At 43.0% G+C, this 18,127-nt stretch overlaps 1 long non-coding RNA gene across 1 annotated transcript; it reads left to right on the forward strand.

Moving 5' to 3' along the window:
- The first annotated feature begins 1,105 nt into the window (after window positions 1-1,105).
- On the forward strand, window positions 1,106-17,874 carry LOC142768717 (uncharacterized). Its single transcript, XR_012885412.1, has 3 exons — window positions 1,106-1,254; window positions 14,237-14,451; window positions 17,470-17,874. It is a non-coding gene; the product is annotated as an uncharacterized LOC142768717 (long non-coding RNA).
- Window positions 17,875-18,127: the final 253 nt, after the last annotated feature.

Below are 18,127 nucleotides of genomic sequence, written 5' to 3' on the forward strand. Positions count from 1 at the left end.
GCTGTATATCATCTCGACTGTCCGCAAATAAGACGATATCGTCCGCATAAAATAAACCTGGAAGCTTCTGCTCAATCATCATGCCGCCCTGTTTGTGTGACAGATTAAAACCAATGTTGCTACCTTCTAGCGCTTTTTCCATACTCACCATGTACAGCATGAATAACAGCGGGGACAAAGGACATTCCTGTCTCAGACCCCTGCTAACCTCAACGTTCTCCTTGCTACGCATTCCTTCCCACTCTAGGCAAACTGTATTTTCTCGGTATATCTCCCTCAAAAGCTGTATACAGTCGTCGCCCATGCCCATTCCTTTCAATATATCCCACAAAATTTCCTGATTAACGTTGTCGTATGCCCCAGTGATGTCTAGAAAAGCCACGTACAAGGGCCTATTCTCTATTTTAGATATTTCTATACACTGAGTGAGAACAAACAGGTTATCGTCTAACCGCCTGTCGACTCGAAATCCGTTCTGAAGTTCTCCCAAAATATCGTTATGTTCGGCCCATGTTTCTATTTTCATTTTTACTGCTTGCATCGCCAACCTGTATAGTACCGATGTAATGGTTAGTGGTCTATACGAGCGAATCTTGTCCTTTTCTCCCTTGCCTTTATAGATTAAGTTCATTCTACTTTGTCGCCAACTGTCCGGTATTTGTCCGTCCTTTAAGCTTTTTTCTACTGCTTTTAACAATGCTTCCTTAGTGTTATGTCCTAGTTCGTTAATGAGGCTAACGGGAATCCCATCTAAACCCGCGGCAGTGCGCTTTGGAATTTTTCCTTCGGCCTTTTTCCAGTTGAAATTATCAAGTACTAGCTCTTCCTCTGTTGCTTTCTCCGCCACACTTTTACTCACCGGGGAGATCCCCTGGACGCTCTTTTGAAACGAATCGGCTGTTACCTTTTGGATGTAACCTAGCGCTTCGTACCCTTCCAATTGATTTCCTCCTTCATCTAGAATATGTTGTTGCGTTGTGACAGACTTCCTACCTAGCCGCTCGCGACCAAGTACTGGTCGCGAGCGTCACCGCGCGGAGCTTGTTTAAAACTGAAGGCAGGCAAACTCCGCTGGGAGCGTGAGCCATGACTCAGGCATCTTTCTAGAGGAGGCGTTGCTCTAACCAAGTGGTTGGTGTTCTCTGGCTTCGCGCGCTGTTCGAGATTTCACGACCTTTCCCTGAGTCTACAAAGTTTTCGTGTGTGTTTTGGCATCTTTAACTGCAACTCAGGATGAAGTATGCTTCAGCGTTCGTGAGTACTTTGTCGTTTTTTTTTTTTGTTTTTCAAATATTGCGTTTGATCGAAGGCTCTGTTGTGCAGCTTCAGTAGAACTTGTGGGGGGTTGATTCTTAGCACTATAAGAAGAGAGCTTCTTTGGCGCAAAGAATACGGAAAAGCGACAAAGCGCTTCACTGCGCAGTTAAGTGTTTAACTGGCGTGACGATTTGTTTCACGCGTTTATACGTGGGCCCATTTGTAACCACAGGCTGCGATGCTATTTCTTAATTATTGCTGGCCAATTTTGGCCTGTGTGAACGCATGCTGAACTTAGAGTCGTAACCTGCTCCAAACTTAAATTTTAGTGCTCCCAAAGTAACATGTTGCTGCTCCGAAAGTTGCTCCAAATTGAATTTTGGCTGTTGCACCCGTGTAAATTTCTTGCATCTTTTCCGATTTTCTTTGTAGGAGTTTGTGTGCTTTGTTTGGAATTTGATGTTCGATGTTTTTAGTAGTCATTCATTTCTTTTATTGTTGTAGGTCTCACTTGATATGCTCATTTCATTGAGCTGTATTTTAACTATATTCATTTGCCTTAATCTCTTTGGAAACTTGACCGAAGTACTCATGTACTTTGTTTTATTACGAACAGTATCTTGATCACGACTGCTTCAAAGGAATTCTACGTGTAAATGAGACTTTGATTTTACTTGAAATTTCACTTGCTTTAAACTCCTTAGCAAATTGGCCTTAGGCAGGCTTGATGTAGGGAAAGGAATCGTGTTAATGGGAGTAATAAAGCTGTTTCAGAATAGCCAAGGAACAAATAGGGGTCACACAATGCAAATTGCATAACGAATGAGTCGTTGAATGCACCAAACCTGTATAAAAGCTTCAAGCCAAATTCTTTATCTTCATCAGCTACAGCATAAAAATTTCGCAAATATTCCTTGCATAAGTGTAGCAGGTACCACACTTCTAGGAAGAATGACAAGGGATGGCACAGTGATTGTCTTCCCACTACACAAAAATTATGAAGAATAATGTCCTAGTGGATACCTGCAAGCGTCCTTGTAGAAGTTACTCATTGAGTGTCTGAAAAGGGCTCTCAAAGGCCGCTCTTCCAGCTTTTGTTTTGACTGTGCTGCGCTTCTTCAATTCATTTTTTTTTAGTTTATGTCATCACATCACTTAAATAAATTTCACAACCTCTGTGCTTTCTTTTTTTTCTAATTGTCTGTTGGACTGATTTTATCATATCTGACCAAGAAACAGGTGCTGAACTCCCCTTCTTTTATGTATTTTTGTAATGGCAAATTGGACTTTTTCTTTGGACATGCTGTGGCTGAAGTGATGTTTGCTAGAAAGCTTTAGAGGAATAGTAGCATTGCCACAACAGTATGTTTGAGCAGGCAGTAAAATGTAGTCACTGTGTATCACATTTCCTTACAATGTTTTTATTAAACAGATGAATATGCCGTGTGTAACTTGCTCAAGGAAAATGGTTTGTGGTGATACATGAGCACAACTCCATATTCCTGCATCTGAATTGTAAATCTGTATGTGTGTATATAAGAAAAGTTTATTATGTGTAGTTTTGCAATAGTGGCTTGCACTCTATTATAGAAAAATTATGTGTGGCTGAAATGTTTTTTGCCGTACTGTTTAGAAGGTGAACAGTGTGTCCAGCTTCTCAAGAAGACAAGTGGGTGCATAGGTGAAGGCAGGTGCCTACAGGGTTACACAATATTGGCATGTTTCTTTGTGCTTTGACTATTGATCTTACAACTATTTTGTAATAGTTTAAATGATTGCAGTTTTCTTCTAATATTGACTTTCTTACGAATGCCATACTCTCTGAGAGCTCATTTGAAACTTGCACGATATTTGCTCAATCAGAATTTGTTACAGCTTTCCTAGAACGTCTTTTGTGCGCAGTCAAGAAATACTGCCAATTTGAAGTCGACGCTCCTGCAAACATGGTATGCAAATTATGTAGTGAGCAGGGCATGTATACATTTAAAACTTAATGTCGCCTAGGAATTGCTCGCACCTCTCTTAACAAATGATGCCACGTATCTGAAACCACTACTTCATATACCCAAAAAAAACGGGACCATCGGCTGTTTTGAACATTGTGATCTGTGCAATGATGGTGGCCTTTGCAGTGTGCTGTGATATGCCTGTGCCTTGAGATGCTACAGAGCAAACAAGTGAGCAATGCGCTGTCTTTGTTGAAAGAAAACAAGACAAAAAAGTGCTCGATGCCATGTCAGGCGGTAATATGCGAACATAGCCTCTTGCTTTTTTGTGATCTACTCCTTGCCCCTTTTCTCCCCCTCTGTGTAGCTTCTTCAGTGCGCTCGCTCTGACTAAAAGCTAGAAAAAGCGCTCGGAGTGTGCGTAACTCTGTTCATACTTGGCAGGTTCCAACAATCTTTTGCAGCGGTTCAATTCCGAAGCAATAAAGTCCGATAGCGAGCCCATTTGACAATTACTTGCAAATGTCTTGCACGGCCTCTTTTAAAGTCTTTTTGCAGGAGCAAGTAATAATAATTTGCTAAAAATTACATGCTACCCGATGACTAGAGGCTAAATTTATAAGCTCTGGAAAATCCAGTTTTAGGCGCCGAAAGCAGGCAATCAAAACAGAGTTTTTGGCCTTCAAAATTATATAGGACAATAAGTTTGTACAAAAATTAAAAATTCCGAATACGTGTTGAACCTGTGATAATAGCTCGGAGGCGCCAATGGTTTAGCATAGCCACGCAGATTTTTTTTTTTTTTTTTGCCGCGTGGATTAGTGAACACTTTGCTTTTATTGCCGAACTTGGTGAGTTTAAGGAACACCTAAGCGAAGCAATCAGTTGTTTTTGATTGATAAACTGCACTTTGAGAACTGTAATGTCATAAGTTTCACTGTCATAACTTTATCAGTAACGGACAAAAGTAGGGTAGAAGTTTCATTCTTAAATTTAGACCTGTAATCTGCACAATGGACGTAAGAAGTTCCACATTGAATTTTCGTATTTTCACGACACTTGCCGGATGTAATTTTCCGATACTTCGTATGCAAAGTCTATGGCACCCATAGATCACAATATAGTTCAATTTTAGCAATTGGAAGCTACATAGGGCCCGGTCGATGCCTTCAGTAATTGATGGCATCAAAGTGTTTGTTGCGGAAGTCTCAAGGTGGCATCTCCACCCGTAGTTTCTTTTCGTACGCATGGTGTTTTCGTATATGTGAAATTGTACTTTAATATGCGCGAAAAACAATATTATGTTTAGTGCCTTTTTTAAGTGACCACCATTCAATGAAGATGCTCTTTGTTCTCTTTCTTCTCGGCAATGGTCAGAAGGGCATCATATGAGAAGCGAATAGCCAGACTGCTAATAGGGCAAAAGTGTCTTTTATCCTTATATTAACTGGGTTTAATGGCACAGTTAATTTCATCTTTCTCTGTCAATGCCTAAAAGGGCCTCTCGCCTAGCTTGAGCCGTTCGAGCTGGCAAGAAAAATGCCTGAACTGGGCAATCGCGAATCTCGTCTGCTAAGATTTTTAGCACTACGTGCCTCGGAAAGACTTGAAATGTCAAATTGCAGAAGGACTGAATACTGGGCCAGTTAGTGATAGTACTGGAACATATTTTATCACGCGCGCCACTACGCGTACATAACCAACGTTTGTATTTGCTTCTCTTGTGTCCGCATAGACGTGCACCGTGTTAAAATATGTTCAAATGTCAGATTCAATTGTCAGGCTGTCATCTCACTGTCACTGTTTCACTGTCAGTCATCTGTAATGTCAGACTGATAACTGCTGTTGTCTTAGATCATTACTTTAATACATTGTTATCCTTATTTTTCTAGGTTACTGTGACAGGATGCGGAAGGAATCTGAGGGCTGTGTTAGATGAATGAAATTACATTTCAAAGATTGTGTTAATGGCTGTATTTTACAAGCTTTGTAAAATACTCCCATTGTATTTTTTATAGTGATTGGGTCTATTTCTGGTGACTTGTTTTGTTTTCAATTGTCTAGGCATTTTATATAAATTGTCATACGATTGATTTTTTTATGAGGCTCACTTGTTTGCACTTTTCGTAAGATCTACTATATTCACATAGGAATGTTTGAGCCAGTTTGAACTTTTTCTTTGTTGTAGGCACGCTTGGCATGGTCAAAATACTGTCACTTGAATAGGCTTTTATTATAGTAGTCAAGTATTATTTTATCAGGTGAAGAAAAAAAAGACAAATTTATGATATACTCTTTTTTAGGTAGCCCTATTTGTTTATTTTAGATCTTGCTTTATATTTGCTTCATTTCGTGTTTTTTGGGGGATCTTTGTTATACCAACCCACTGTTTTATTTTTTTCAGCCTCATTGCTTAGACTGCACCTATAGATTGAATTGAGTTTTATGACTAGTATATTTTGTGATACGACCATGGATTTGGGTATTTTGTGACTTTCAGTTCATTGCAGTTGGAAAACTAAGCAGAGATGTGAAACAAAGAGTATACATTTGAATGATATATAATAGGAGAACGTATCCCAGTGATGGAAGTGCTGTTCGAATTTCTCCAAACTGCTTCAAAAGAAAAGTGCTGCTCATAACCTGGGTCGAAATGGTGTTGGCAAATAAAGAAAAATTACGTTGAACCATAGGACTATCCAGTGAGCCTAAGCAAAACCAAAAGCGAGCTGTGTACACTATCATCCTAGTATGCTACTCAGTGGCTTAAATTAAAAAAATTAAAAAAGGAAAACGTCACAAGAGGTGACACATATCAGGCCATGGTGGCCAATTTTTAATATTGTTACGTGGAAAATAACACTTGTCAGTCCGCAGCCACAACGCAGCTCACCGACAACGTCCACTTCTTCACTCTTAGTCTGAGGCACCTTTTTTGGTTATGCCCCACTATGCCCTCTTTCAGTCAGACGAAATCACGTAACACGACTCCCGGCGGCCAAAGCGCCGACCCGGCGAGTTTACGGGGCCACAGCAGGAGCAGTGTGGTAACGCTTGAGCCTTGATACATAGGTGATGTCCCTTGACAGCAGAGCGGAATAGGTTGATGAATTATCAGGGACAGTTTCATAGGTATTGTCAGTCACTCGTCTAAGCACGCGGTATGGGCCCGTGAAACGAGAGAGAAGTTTTTCTGAAAGGCCTGCATGTCGCATAGGGGACCAAAGAAGAACGAGGGAACCTGTTGGAAAGTGTTCGTCGCGATGCCACTCGTCGTAACGTTGCTTCTGCGAGTCTTGGGACGCCAATATACTGCTGTGGGCAAGCTGACGAGCGTGGTCAGCTCGGGTAATAGCATCGCGTGCATATTCAGAAGTAGTCTGCGCAGCGGCTGGCAAGAAGGTATCCAACGGCAATGTTGATTCTCGTCCAAACACAAGGTAAACTGGCGAGTACCCAGCAGTGTCATGCTGGGAGGAATTGTATGCGAACGTCACGTAGGGTAGTCCAAGGTCCCAATCACGACGGTCGGCCGAGACGTATTTTGATAGCATGTCTGTCAGGGTGCGGTTTAAACGTTCTGTAAGCCCGTTTGTCTGGGGGTGGTACGATGTCGTGAGCTTATGTTGGGTAGAGCAGGAACGCAGGATATCGTCAACCACTTTCGAAAGGAACGCACGGCCTCGGTCTTTCAGCAGTTGACGAGGGGCTCCATGCACTAAAATGAGATTGCGTAGTAGAAAATCAGCGACGTCTGTAGCGCAGCTTGTTGGCATGGCTCGGGTAACTGCATAACAGGTCGCGTAATCCGTAGCCACCGCGACCCACTTGTTTCCGGAGGCGGATGTTGGGAAGGGATCCAGAAGGTCCAAACCAACACGGAAGAATGGCTCCGATGGGATGTCGATGGGCTGAAGATATCCGGAAGGGAGTCCCGACGGCTTTTTGCGACGCTGGCAAATTTCACAAGCGTTGACATAGCGATGTACCGAGCGTGAAAGGCCAGGCCAGTAGAAGCGGCGGCACACACGGTCATATGTGCGAGACACGAAGGTGACCCGCGGTTGGCGCGTCATGGAGCTCACGTAGGACTGTGGAACGCTGGTGCGTTGATATGACCAGAAGTAGGTCGTGACCATTGGGCGATAAATTACACCGATATAATGTGCGGTCCTTTAAAGTAAACATGCGAACAGAAGCGTCTTGCGGTGAAGATTCGATCTGTTGTATTAGGCGGCTGATATCCGGATCGCGACGCTGCTCATCCCCGAGATGAAGCAGCTGAGAGATGGAAAGGTCGCAGCCCACAGAATCAGTGCTCGTAGGATCGCAGTCGGCCACAGGGTAGCGTGACAGACAATCCACATCTTTGTGCAGTTTTCCTGATTTATACACTACGGTGTAAGAATACTCCTGGAGGCAGAGTGCCCAGCGGGCAAGACGACCTGTGGGATCTTTGAGGGAGGCGAGCCAGCAGAGAGCGTGGTGGTCAGTGAGAACTATAAATGGTCGGCCGTATAAGTAAGGGCGAAATTTCGCGACTGCCCACACCAGCGCTAGGCATTCGCGCTCTGTGATGGAATAATTACGCTCCGAGGTGGACAGAAGCCTGCTGGCATAAGCTATCACGCGATGCTGCCCACATTGTCACTGAGCCAACACAGCACCTATTTCGTAACCGCTGGCATTGGTGCGCACTTCGGTCGGTGCCGTAGGGTCGAAGTGAGCCAGCACAGGAGAAGAAGTGAGCAAAGTGGTCAGGTCGGAAAATTCTGCTGCTTGCGAGGGACCCCAGGTAAACGTCTCATCTGGTTTTAGTAAATCTGTTAGGGGCCGAGCGATTTCCGCGAAGTTCTTGATGAACCGCCGAAAATAGGAGCAGAGCCCCACAAAGCTGCGGACATCTTTGGCGGTTTTCGGCACAGGAAAGTCCTTCACAGCTAGGAACGTTTTCTGGGTCAGGCTGTACACCGTAAGCGTCAACAATATGTCCAAGTATTGTAATGCGACGGCGACCAAACCGGCACTTGGATGAATTCAGAGCTGAAGGCCGGCGAGACGGAATACATCAACCATTTTCGACAGTCTCTCAAGGTGTGCTTCAAAAGTGGGAGCAAACACAATCACGTCATCCAGCTAACAAAGACACGTAGACCACTTGAATCCATGGAGCAGGGAGTCCATCATTCGTTCAAAGGTGGCGGGGTACATAAGCCGAAAGGCATGACTTTGAATTGGTAGAGGCCATCGGGTGTTACAAAAGCCGTTTTCTCTCAGTCCATGGGGTCCACGGCAATCTGCCAATAACCAGAACGAAGATCGATGGAAGAAAAGTAGGCGGCACGATGGAGGCAATCAAGGGCGTCGTCAATGCAGGGCAGAGGGTATGCGTCTTTCTTGGTGATGTTGTTAAGGTGGCGATAGTCCACACGAAATCGCCACGATCCGTCGTTCTTTTTAACGAATACCACCGGGGATGCCCAGGGACTGGAAGATGGTTCAATAATGTCCTTCGCTAGCATCTTGTTCACCTCCTTCTGAATTATGCTCCGCTCAAAAGCAGACACTCTGTAGGGACGGCGGTGAACAGGGTTGGCATCACCTGTGCGTATGCAATGCTGGACAAAGGACGTCTGCCCAAGAGGTCGGTCGCCAAAATCGAAAATATCCTGGTAGGCCTCGAGGAGATGTTGTAGGGCTTCAACTTGCGGAGGTAGAACATCAGTGGCGATCATATCTACAATTTGACGGCTGCCCGAATGTGTTGCGAGTGATGTGCGCTGCGGTGAAACAAGGGTGTCTAAGGCAAGCACTTCAATTTGTGAATCGAGCAACAGACACAGGTGGGCCACGGAAATGCCTTGTGGAAGCACATGATTCATGTAGCCGAAATTGACAAGAGGTAGACAACTTTTGTTATCTGTGATGCTGAGCACCGTATGGGGCACAGCAACATTGTGCGCAAGGAGTACGTCAGTGAGAGGCGTAGCGTAATAGTCACCGTCGGGCGCAGCTGGTGAGCACAGAAAATCGACGTACGTCACAGTTTTGGAGGGCAGGCGAACAAAGTCGCTGCGTTGTAATCGGCATGTAGGTTGGTACGGGGCGGCACTGATTTGTGGCATTTCAAGGTGGAGCACACCAGCGGAGAAATCAATCAGAGCAGAATTGGCGGCAAGAAAATCGAGGCTTAGTATGAGGTCGTGGGGACATGTTGCAAGAACGGTAAAAAGGACGACCACTTGATGATTGGCTACGGTAAGTTGAGCTGTGCACATACCGACAACAGGGACTGTTGCACCATCTGCAACTTGGACGACACTGGTCAACGGGGGCGTGAGGACCTTCTTCATGCGACGACAAAAACGCGAACTCATAATACAGACGTGAGCACCCGTATCTATCAAAGCTTCAACAAGTGTGCCATCAACATATACTTCTAGGGTGTTCCGGTTCAAACGTAAGGGCAACAGAGAATTTTTGGGTAAGGTCGACAGGGCAGCTTCACCTCCAGAAGCTGCGCAGCCTAGTTTTCCGGGGACATGCGGCAGTTAAACGATGGTGAGGGAGAGTGGCGACCCGTATTTGAACGAGAAGGGCGGCTTTGAGGCGGTGGTGACGACGGGACAGGATGGCCATAGTCCTCAGGGGTAAATGCTGTAGACTCAGTGCGGGTCGGATAACGGTGGTTTGGTGGACGGAATGAGCCAGAAGACATAGATGGCCATTGGCTGCGGCAGTAACGAGCGATGTGTCCAGCGCGACCACAGCGGAAGCAGATTGGCTTATCATCAGCTGTTCTCCATTCAGACGGGTTCCTGGTTCGAATAGAGTACGGACGGCGACGTCTCATGTCCACAGAAGCTATCCAGGGACCAGTATTATCCAGGGTGGGTGCAGTGGACAGGATACCAAGGTTAGCGAATTCCTGGCGGACAACAGCCTGGATCAAGGCGACAGCTGGCGTTGAGGCGTCGGGCAACGTCGGTTTGTTAGCACCCTGGTAAGCGGCCTCGAGTTCACGCCGGACAATGCGCGTCACGTCTTCGGTTGTAGACGGTTGACAAGGAGGGGCTTCGCAAGACGACGTTGCCATGGTGTTGGGTAGGCGCTGAAACTGCTGCAAAATGTGTCGACTCTTCGCTTGCTCGAGACGGCGGCACTCTTTGATCACGGCGTCGATGGTCATTACGTTGGTAAATACAAGCAGGCTGAACACATCGTCGGCGATTCCTTTTAAAACGTGCGAAATCTTGTCGGCCTCAGTCATGTTGGGATCGGCCCTTTGACACAAGGCTTAGACGTTTTGAATATAAGTCAAGTAGGGCTCAGTGGACGTCTGTGTACGTACAGCCAATTGCTTTCGGGCATCAAGCTGTTGACCAAACGGGTTGCCAAAGAGGTCGCGGAGCTGTTGTTTAAACATTTCCCAGCTTGTGATTTCGTGCTCGTGGGTCTCAAACCAGATGCGAGGGGTCTTGTCAAGATAGAAAATGACATTCGCAAGCATAACGGTTGGGTCCCAGCCATATTTCTTGCTGACGCGCTCGTACATGCTAAGCCACTTGTCCACATTCGCGTTGTCCTCTCCAGTAAAGGTACCGGGATCACTGGGTTGCGTTAGGGCAACGTACCGGGTTGCTTTCGTTGCTGGGGTAGGTGGCGAAACCGTATCCTCACCCGGGGCCATGGTAGCAGACTTAAGGAGGCGTCCACTGCGTAGCTCCGTTGTCAGAAGAGCACCCAGCACTTCCACCAAAAATGTTACGTGTAAAATAACAGTTGTCAGTCTGCAGCCACAACGCAGCTCACCGACAACGTCCACTTCTTCACTCTCAGTCTGAGGCACCTTTTTTGGTTATGCCCCACTAGGCCCTCTTTCAGTCAGACGAAATCACGTAACAATATGATTATGGGTCGAATTTTGTTTACATAAGAATGGAATCATGCTTTCAAATAGAATTTTAAAAAACAAGCACAGATCCGAGCTCGAGCGATTGCGTTGTTCTATACACTCTCTTCTTTTTCACCTTTTTGCGATTTCCATAGTTCAAACAGCTGAGGGGCATTCAGCACAGGTGCGTAGTGACAGATAAAGAGGCTTTAAAATGTTGATTGTGCTATACTTAACTGTTAGCTCAATTATATCGCGTGCTAAAGTTAAATTTCAAGGGGGACACTTGCAACAGCTGTCCTCCCAAACCCAAACAAAACAAAATTCAGGACTCATTTTACCCTCCCTTGCCCCCATTATTTACACCAATGATGCTACTATACGGCCTGTATACAAGCTGCGTACAAGGATATGGCATTTTTAATCATAAATATAAATATCTCCTAGGTGGTTAAGTGATGTTTTAGACTGCAGGAGTCGTTAAGAAGATCCGTCTCCTCCGAAAACGCCAATAGCAACCTTAAGCTGTAGCATTTTTTGCTGCTCTGAGGACATTTAGGCCTTTTCCGAAGCACCATTTTTTCTGCTACGGAATCTTCTACAAAAATAAAATGTCGCTTCCATCTCTGGTGTGCTTCAGTTAGATGAAATTAGCTCAATTTCGTTTGGTTACTGAGGTCAGAATGTAACTGTGCAGTGATATTATTACTGAAAGATGCCCTGCGGCACTTTTTTAGCATAGTCAAAACAGCTGGGAATTGATAGGCGAAGCTCCTGAAAACATGAGCTTATAGGGCAGCATCCGGTATGGAATTCACTATTCTGAAAGTCATCCAGAAATTTCTCCAATGTCTCTTGGCAAATGATGCTGTACACTGGAGTAAACAAAGATCAAGAAAAATCCGCGCCCTTTAGTTGATTTAGGCACCCTGGGTTGCATATTTACGAAGGTCAACACATCACGGCGCAATGAGCTCGTATTTGTTCGAAATGGCACTGAAACTAAATCATGAGTTTGAATGAAAAAAAAGATAGCGCACAAGATTATGATGGGCACTCATGGAGGCACCTGCCCTTTTCGCGTCCCCTCCTGCATCATTTTCAAGCTCACTCACTCGTACTAAGTGCAAGGTAAAGTGCTTAAAGCATGCAGAAAATTTCTGTAACTATATTTGTACTCAACACATTCTTAAAATTTTGTGACAGTCAATTTGTAAAGTAATAAACTGCTTGAATTAAGACATTTGGTGATTACATGCAAAAGTGTTGCAGCACCGCTTTGATGTATCGGCTGGAAATCTAGGATTCAGGAGTTATTGATTGTGAACTCATCCTTGATTGCTTCTTATCTAGTATTGTCCGAAACCTGGTAAGCTTTAATCTGCGTAGCTTTTGCTACATTTCAATTCTTTGCAATGAGATACTTGTGCATTTGACTAAATTTATTGGTTGTTGAGCTCTGCTTTCTTTCTGAAAAGTGCCCTCAAGATCTATTGAGTGAAGAAGCGGTTTATTATCATTATCTATTAAATAATTTCATGAGCATTTCAACATTACGGACATTGCAGATATGGTCATAAGGGTGAATAAGACAATGCTTGTGTACTTAGGCTTTGATGTGTGCTTTGGAAAGATTTCGAGTAGTAAAAAGGTGCCTCCTAACCAAGACGTTCTTGTTGTTTGTAATAATGGGTGAAATAATTTTATCTTTGATAGGTTTCTATAGTAAACTAATGAAATGAAGCCATTTCCACGCTTGTGCAATCTACGTAAACAGCGGAGATGGAAAAGGTTAACAGAGAATGAGGTATTTCATCTTCTTCTTTCTTGTTTTTTTTCTTCCTTTATCCTTTTCTACACCTCCATTTTTCTTCTTTGTCTCTTTCCCTATCTCCTTCTATATTGCCCTTTTGTTCCTCCTCTTAACCCTCTCATCACTTTTTGTCCTGCTCAGTGTCCTTTCCTATCTCTCACCATGTTATGCTGTACACAGTTGTGCCATTATCCTTTCCCTCTCCCATCCTATGTTAAACCTCAATGTGTGTGGTTGTGCTATGTTCGAAGATGCTTGGCACAAACTTGCTTTCTGTGGAGCTGGTCACATAAACTGGTCACATAAACAGCAATGAGTGTCAAGGTTGGAAGCGTCCTACAAGTACCCCTTCTGGTGGACTACATCGTCTGCCGCCTCCAAGAACTTCATTTGAACTAGTTGGAATTGACCTTCTTGGCCCCTTTTCATAGTTTTCAAACGAAAATGGTCTGATTATCGTGTGTAGCGATAGTCTGACTTTATACTGCGAGATGGCTGCTATACCGTTGGCTATTACTCGTGATGTATGCTTCTTCATGCTACGCTCTGTGATTCTTCGACAAGGACCTCCTAAAATTATCATTTGGGGCTGTCGATGCCAGTTCGTGGCAGACGTGGTTGAAGAGATGCTTTGTCTATTTGCTTCATGTTTTCGACACTCTACGCCCTATCAAACTCAAACGAACAGTCTTGCTGAATGCAAAAACGCCGCTCTGTTTGATGCATCAGATCCCTGTTTGATGCATCAGACCACCAAAATTGGGACAATGTTCGGCCTTTTATTACTCTCATTACACCGCACTGCGTGCAACTGCTTGCTACAGTCCCTTCTTTTTTTCCTGGACTGCCACGCTATACACTCAACATGTTTTTTCCACTTCTAGACCTCGATGATCTCTGTATTTCTGAAACTGTGTGCCGTGCAAAAGAGGGCCGACAACTTACCCATTTGCACACTCTTGCTTCGTAAGAACTTTGGATGTACGGTTAGACTGCGGAGGCAGACAGGTCAGATATGAACACGGCGGCTTGGTGCGGCTTTGGACTCCAATAAGAGAACGTGAATTACGTGTAAAATTGCTGGCACGCTATGTTGGACCATATGTCAACATTTATGCTCTCAAATATATACTGTGAACAGGGCCACTAAAATCCTTCAAAATATGTACTATATTAGAATAAACAGTTTGAAGTAATGGGGTGTTTTTATACCTATATTTTGGTCTGATCAAAAATTTCAAGTTGTCAAAGGTGTAATGCAATTTCATGATGTTTCTCTTTCGTAAGAAACGATAGAAAATCATCTGTTTTGTCTGTTTTGTGCAGCTCTAGGGTCATCCAGCCACCAGGTAACTAAGGACGATGAGAAGACACACCGTGGATCAGCCACCACTGCCACTGTTACGATGAGTCTGACCACTCGTTTCATCTGAAAGTGCACATGAGGGTTCACACAGGAGAGCAGCTATTTGAGTGCCATCTGTGTCCCCGGAACTTCTCACAGAGAGACAATTTGGTAGTTCACATACGTGCACACGAGGGTGAGCGGCCCCATAAATGCCCGTTATGTCCTGAGGCGTTTGTGTCGAAAAGCAACCTTAACAGGCACTTGTGCAAACACAAATGCAAGTGACGTCATATACATTGACCACTTCACATGCTTCAAAATCGTAACAATTCTTGGATTCTTTCTTCACAGTTTATTCACAGTTTACATAGTGCATTTTTCAGTTACAAAGCTTGCTTCTGGGTGCATAAAGCTCCTTGAGATTTTACAAAACCCATTAATTAAAACTTGCTGGCCTTTCTGATCTCATTCTTAATTATTCACTGTGCTTCAATTGTTTTTCATACACTGGTACTGCTAGCACTCTCAGTAGTGTTGCTTGCTGCACGTTACGGGAATCCTTGAACACTTTTCAGGCCATTAGATTCTCTTTAATGAAGTGTGGACTGAAAAACAGACCACGTCTCTTGGAGTCACCTTAAAATGTAAGGCAAACAACAAATATCTCGGCGAAGGTTTCAATGCAGTGAAGTTATGACATACAACCTTTGTTCTTGACCAATCACTGATGAGTGCATGGTGTCATTCAGCTGCCAGAAATGCTTCTTGTGAGCACTACTATGTGCTTAGGTAGTTGGTTGTGTTTTGAATTGTTTTAGTGTTAGAAGTATAAATATGTAGTTGTTGATATTTTATGTGTGCCAAAGGAATCTCGCGCTGGTAATCTTCACCACCCGCTAAGAAAGATTGGGTTCGAAACATGTACTGTTCTCTTGCGAGATCTAAGGGTATTTCCTGCATCTAGGCTCTGTATTGCGTGCATTTTTTGTAGCTTTTTGGCTATGTGATGCAGTTTTTTCACCTTGTTTTTTCATATAAGTACTGATTTGTTAATTGTTTGACCATAATATTACAAAAGAATATCGTAGCTCTTTATAAAATTGCTAAAAGATAGAAGGTAGTACTGAGTATTGTCACTTGTGCAAGTGTTTCAGGTGCCCTAGATAAAATTTATTTACGTGTTTCTGCAATTGTAATCGGTGTATTTTAATGTTTGCAGTAATATATTAATTGGTTTTCATATGTTTTTCTTCCATTTTTCAAGGCAAGCTGAGTAATGGCTCCAGTGGAATAATGCATTTTTACTAATTTATTGTGATTGTTGTTACATACTTGTTATTGATATTGCTGAGACTAATGTGGCTTTTTCATCCCACAATTATCTAACTATGGCCTTGAGAGCAGTCTAGTCATCGGGATTGTTGCTGATGGTTGTGGGCATTTTGCTTGATCAACTGCAGTACTTGAAGACATGCTGTTGTGCTTGAAAAGAGTAAACAAATGTTCCTGTTGGAGTATAACTGGAAAATTTTTAATCAAGAAACTTGCTTCCATCGAAACACAGGCAAGCTGCTCTGCTGCATGGAAGATGAATGATGTGTCGAGAGCTAATACTTATTAAAAGTCGTTACTTCTAGAAATCATGCGTGTTAGTGCGATGGAGCCTCCATAAGCAGCTGCGCATTAATTTCACGAGCTGATGCTCTTGCAAAAACACATGTCTAAATATATGGGCATTTTTACATCTTGCGCCATCGTCGAAATGCAGCTGTTAATGCAATGAGTGAATGTGCCAACCTTAGCTGAGCATGAAAGCCTCGTAAGTGGTACACCCTCTAAGGCAACTAGCAGATCAAATGCTATGCTGCTATGCTCGAAGATACATGTCCAATACCCAGCCAAGACTGTTTACATTTCGAGCTGGGAAACTATTCTTGCTTTCTTGACGTCACAGCACTACTACAGTGGCTAAGATATTGCCATGTACGTTTGTTGTTTCCAAAAACGATCACTTTTAATGTAGAGCTCACAAATGTGCTTTCTCTGGGAGTGCGTGTGCGTGGGTCTTCTCTTTTTTAATATATGTATATTATTTAGTCTATATGCTTTGCAGTCTCGTTGCATACGTAGTACATGTGCGCTTCCTGACAGCAGTTAAGCATTTAGCAATATTATTGCAAGTGTGTCAAATCGTTTGCATATTTGTTACAATTCAGCAAAAGTTATGAGAGTCTTTGTGTGCCTAATTATGACTGACATTTGATGAAATCATTATGTGAAAATATGGTCATTAATTTCATTTATGCCAGATTTACTATCATCAGTGAGCTTTTCTTATTGAACATTAAAACATTTAACATCTTACCAGTACTGTCATTCTGGTGTTCATTTGAAGCTTGGCAGACTTTACCTTCCCTCTATCTGCAGAAGCTTATCAAGAGTTGGAGATATTTTTATAATGATAAATCTAGAGAAATTTCTTCCAGAAAACAGGCTTATAGGGATTTCATGTGCTGAGCAATCAATTGTACCACATTGCAAATGAGCAGTTATAGAACAATTGAGAATATGAGATTTTCATTCTCTCACCAAACATTTCATTCTGAAACATGTGTCTCAGTGACAAAGTCAGGAGTAAATTGAACTAGTCAGTATTGTTATGGTGCCAGGAAAGTTCAGTAAATTGTTTGGTTTTACAAAGACCGATAACTTGTAGCTTTAGAATATGTATTCTTATTGGATTAGTAATAAAGATGCCTCACCGTAATTATGAATCCAAGCCAGTTATTTTTTATTTCTGAGTCATTACGGTCTTCTTCCAGAGTCCATTTATTGCTCTGATATTGCATATGTATAAAAAGGTACATAATTACTGCTTCTGAAGCATCTCATAGTTCATCGTAGCTGTTTGTTAATTGTTTGTGGCAGCAAAAGTCCCATGTAGCTTCGAATGTGCTTTAGGCAAAGCATTCTTACAAGTAATGCAATGTTTGACTGAATGTGCAAAACATAGTGATTTTCAAGTTTTTTTGTGCATTAGTTGGTTAGAAAAGAGTTTTCACTGGAAGCATAGATTATTCATGAAAACATTGCCTCCTCAAGCTTCAAATACGAATTCCACAACTGCTTTTGAATATACGATGTCTTAACAACTGAAAAGTGTTGGCTTATTTCATTGTTTATAACATTATTGCTTTTTTTTATTTTTCAGTTCCTCTCGCAGAATGTCAAAGGAATCTGAGGGTACTGTTTGGATGAACAACACCGCATTTCAAATTTTGTGTCAATGGCTGTATTTTAGAAGTTTTAGATAATACCGTCATTGCATTTGTTATTGTGATTGGGTCATCTTATTCATTTTCTGGTGACTTGTTTTTTTTCAGTTGTCTTTGCATTTTATATGAAGTGTCATGTGATTGATCTTTTTTATTAGGCTCACTTGTCTGTACTTTTCATAAGATCTATTAGATTCACGTAAGAATGATTGTGCCTTTCTGGTGTTTTTTGTTTGTTGTAGGCATGCTTAGCATGGTCAAAATATTGACTCTTGCATGGGCTTTGATTACAGCAGTTAAATATTATTGTATCAGGTGAATAAAAAAAAGAGACACCTCGCCGCGGGGGTCTAGTGCCTAAGATACTCGGCTGCTGACCCGCAGGTCACAGGATCGAATCCCGCCTGCGGTGGCTGCATTTTTTATGTATGCAAAAGTGCTGCAGGGCTGTGTGCACATATTTGGGTGTACGTTAAGGAACCCAAGGTGGTCGAAATTTTCGGAGCCCTTCACTACTGCATCTCTCATAATCATATGGTGGTTTTGGGATGGTAAACCCCACTTATCGTCATGAATAAAAAGACAGCTTTATGA

Source organism: Rhipicephalus microplus, chromosome 8, assembly GCF_043290135.1.
Source record: "Rhipicephalus microplus isolate Deutch F79 chromosome 8, USDA_Rmic, whole genome shotgun sequence".
Lineage (NCBI taxonomy): Eukaryota > Metazoa > Arthropoda > Arachnida > Ixodida > Ixodidae > Rhipicephalus > Rhipicephalus microplus.